The sequence below is a fragment of the Salminus brasiliensis genome, chromosome 5 (assembly GCF_030463535.1).
Source record: "Salminus brasiliensis chromosome 5, fSalBra1.hap2, whole genome shotgun sequence".
Classification (NCBI taxonomy): Eukaryota; Metazoa; Chordata; class Actinopteri; order Characiformes; family Bryconidae; genus Salminus; species Salminus brasiliensis.
This window is the reverse complement of record NC_132882.1, coordinates 21965899-21970510: the sequence shown is the minus strand read 5'-3', so window position 1 is coordinate 21970510 and position 4612 is coordinate 21965899.

Here is a 4612-nt window from a genome sequence, read left to right as displayed (position 1 = left end):
CTGTGGGCTGAGCCACTGCAGCCCGACACAGGAAATCTTTCAGCTAGGGCAGGACTTTTCCTCCTCCAGCCACCCTCCCGCCCTCTGCAGCTACACACTGTTACCCCAGCCTGTAATTACACGCCTCAAATTCTAATTTAGAGCACGCTACTTTAAAATGACACGTTGACGATGTTACACACACTCGCACTGAACACAAATGGCACACTGAGTTGACATGGCGTCCAGTGAATGAATTGTGTTCATGTATTGATGATTGATTATTGATTATGTGTTGATAATGGCTCCCACCCTCTCTACAACACGGCGATGAGACACAGGAGCAACAACATTCAGTGCAAGACTCATTCCACCGAAATGCACCACAGAGCGCCACAGGAGGTCATTCCAACCTGTGGGCATCAAACTCTATAACTCCTCCCTCAGCGCGTGACACTATGGTTCATCTGTGCAATAATAATAGTACTGTAATTTAATGTAATGTGGGTGCCATAATTTTAATTTTCATAATTATTATTATTACAGTTATTACCACTATGCCACTTTATTATATTTGTATAATGTATATATATATATATATGTACATATTTCAAGTTTTCTCGATTTTTTTCTCGATTTGTTTTCAATTTATTTTATGTATAGAGTGTTTATTCCTACACAAATCAAATCAAATCAAATCAAATTTTATTTGTCACATACATAGTCATACACAGTATAACTTGCAGTGAAATGCTTTTATGACAGTCTGCCCACATCAAAGCTGTACAATAAAGATCTACATTTAAACTTAACTAAACCTAACTAAACCTAAACGGTTGCAACTGTAACAACTGCAATTTCCCTCCTGCGATTAATAAAGTATTTCTGATTTTGATTCTGATTCTTGTGACCACATTTAAATCATGTAAATTTACTGTGTCATTTTTTTCTGCCCACAGGATCTCTTCATTCAGGAAATGCTGCAGATCCACTGCAGCACAGAGCAGTTACTTCACAGCACTGGTTAAAAAGGAGAGAATGCAAAAGATGGGATTCTTAAGAATCAAATGGGGTTCCACACAGAAACTGTAGAACTTCATGTTTAGCAGATTTAGCAGGAGGCGCTCGCAGCTTGATCATTTATTTGCAAAACGCTTTTCCTTCACGCACTTTTTCACAATTTAACAATATTCTAACTTGTCCTAGTGTAAACATCTTATATTTGGGTGTATTTTCCATTTTCCATTTTCAAAAAATGGCAATAATTTGGTGGCTGGAAACCCCTCATAATACATATGAATAACAAAGGAGAGAGAGAGAAAAATAGAGCTAGAGAGACACCTATAGTTAGAGAATGTGATGCCGCTGATAAGACACATAATTAGACTATCAGTGAGACACAGTGTGACTGACCGGCAGCACAGTCCACTTAAGTTTCAAACTTCCTTATTTGTAGGGTGAGAGAAAAAGAGAGAGAGAGAGAGAGAAAGAGAGAGAGAGAGAACGGAGAAAGAAAAAAGATAGAGAGAGTAAGCAAAAGAGTAAAAGAGAGAGAGACAGAGAGAGGACAGACAGCTCAAAAGAGGGAAGAAGAGAGAAAAAAGAGAGGAAGAATTAATTTAAGAGAAAACAGAGAAAGAATTAGAGGTGGTGTGTGTGGGGGGGTGTTGACTGAAATGTGGGGTATGCTCTCCCTCTCTGTTTTGGATGAGCAGTCGTATGGCTCGAGCTTGGCCAGACAGACAGGCCTGAACATGCACGGAACCACACACACACACACACACACACATACACACACCTGGCAAAGCGCCACCCAGCCAGCCTAACACACCCTGCCGCTGTAGATAAAGGCGAGAGAGGAGTCACAGAGTCTGCAGAACTGAGCGCTTGCCACCGAACAGCAGTACTTGATGTGGAACCACAGCAAGTCAGAAGGCCGTGTTTCTGCACATGCAGCCGGGAGCACTGAGGTCTGCTGATGATCGATGGCTGTTTGTGCGTGATCAGACTTCAAACAGCACCGCCAGCACCTCTCTCTCTCTCTCTCTCTCTCTCTTTCTCTCTCTATCCCTACACACACATATCAGCATGGTTAAACCTCCATCCCTCCACCTCCACACACTATTTACACATTGTGTCCCAAAGCTAAGCCCCTAACGGCGGCACACCCTCCCCTCCCTACATCACCTGTGCTGGATTCATGTCTCCAGCACTCTGGGTTACTCCTTATCTCTATTAAGACCCATTAGACTCCACTCATTATTCCTCACCTCAGCATATCAACCCCGCTCTCTGCCAGGGGCGCGTTCTGAGTTATTCTGTGCATTTCTTTGAAGTGAGAGCACCCTCTTGGCACGAGTGGGACAGGTTATGAAAGAGTCTGTTTGGACAGACGGAGACAGAAAGAGTGAAAAAGAGAGAGAAGGAGAGAGAGAAGGAGCGAAATATGGCATAAGATTTTGTGTAAAGCTTTTTTGAGCTTCAAAACAGTGCATGTGGCGCAAAGCTCACATGGCCCATGACTACACTAACTGTGAAGAATGGTGGTGGTAGCATCGTGTTACAGGATGCTTTTATTCAGTGAGGACTGGGAAGCTTGTAAACACAGAAGGATGGATGAGTGATACAGAATAAAGTTGGACAGTGAAGGCAACCTCCTTCAGTCTGCTAAAAAAAAAAACTAAAGCTTGAAAGAGGACCTCTCAGCACGACAATGATCCCAAACACCAACACAGGGATGGTTGAAAGTCCAGATCTCAATCCAGTTAAGAATCTGTTGACACTATTTAAAAAATTCTGAAGCATCATCCATTGAACCGGAACAACCTGGAGGAAACTTGCCAGGAAGAATGAGTGAAAAATCACTCGCAGACAGTGATCAATGCTGGTAGGAACGTATCACCACAGACAGGTTACAATACTTTTGAAACACTATGTAGACAAAAGTATTGGGACACCTGGTTATTCATTGTTTCGTCTGAAAGCAAGGGGGAAAAAGAGTTTATTCCGCTTTCTATTAGATTTTGGAGCATTGCTGCGAGGACTTGATTGCATTCAGCAACAAGAGCATTAGTGAGGTCAGTATGCTGGAGAACCAAAACCCCACCTTATCCCCAACCAGGAGCACTGCCAGGGATTTTGGGCCCCATGAAAAGATGTTACAATGGGCCCCACAACTCACAACTAACAATTCTGCCTTCCATACACTCAGGTACTTCAAGCTTTAAAAGAGTGATGTCATACACAAACCACTTTAGTTTCCATGGCTAAGAACCATGGCTGGGTCCCAATTGCGTCCCACTACACCCTAACATTATAAGGTACATACTATATACTAATCTTAATAGTGTGGGTTTGGCAGGTTAGTACACAAAATGTTAATGTGCTAACCCATTTTCTACAAACAGGAAGTGATGAAGCGTTGCCATGCCAACATACATCACTGCAAGTTCACCTACTGCCATCGCCGCTGCACTTGCATCATTATCCACCATTTTTCTAATAATTGTTCCAGGAGTCACTCCTCGCTTTCTGCTTCGCATTGCATTGTGGGATGATAGTGTCTATCATAGTGTCCACACTTAAAAACCGACTGGTTCTGAGATTGCGTCTTGGATATTTGAGTATACTCAACTTTGAAACTTTTATCTATACTACATACTTCATACTCAAACACTAGCATTAGTAGTTAGTACACATCTGGGACGCACCCCATGTTTGTAAAAGAGATGTGTGAGTGGAACCAAAAGTGGTTCCTCTATGGCATCTTTATTCTTAAAAGCACCATTATTTTTAAAAAAGTGTAATTCCCCCCATTAGTCCTTGAGATGAGTACTTTGTGTCCTGACAGTCTCCAGAGATATTGAAGAGAAGGCTGTATTTACGAATGGACGAAAATATCATTCACTTTCTCCAGCTCTGTCTCTTAACACTCTGAATGTAGACGTTTCAACCTGACAGGTAAATGATTAGCCTCTGATGACACATGGCGGTTTTATACTCTTTCAACAGGTGCCCTCAGGCTGCCACATTGTCTGATGAAACCAGCTTGACATTTCACTGGTGCTGACAGTGCTGCCACAAACATATCTAAACACATCAAGTGTAAGTGCTAAATGACTCGAAAATACACGACTCCTGTGGTTATATTACACGTTATGTTTTATCAAAGCTCTCTGAGGGTGCTGTGAACTTTATTCAGGTTTATTCTTGGCACTCAGAGGCTGCATAGAGGAGTTGGGTTTCTGTTGGCATGCTTTGCTTTGACACAGGCACTGTGCCTCACTCCTCCAGTGTCATCTGATCCAAGCCACCGCAGAAACACAAGCGGACGGGATGCATCATTCGCGCATGCTGCAGGTCAGAGGTGTACGCCAAAGGAGGTGATCTTACTTACCACTGAAGGATGAATCCTATTGTTCCGAACCATTGTGATAAGTGTCTCCTGCCAGACTCTTCATTTGATCCTCCCAGCACATTTGAAATGAACTGAACAGTCTCAAAGTGACAGTAGGGATTGACATGAAATTGCAGAAAGCATTTAATGAAACGACCAGTTCTGTTCTTTTAAGAATACTTTTTTTTATATATGAATTAAATGAGATGACAAAAGTCCTGCACCTAATCGTCTGGG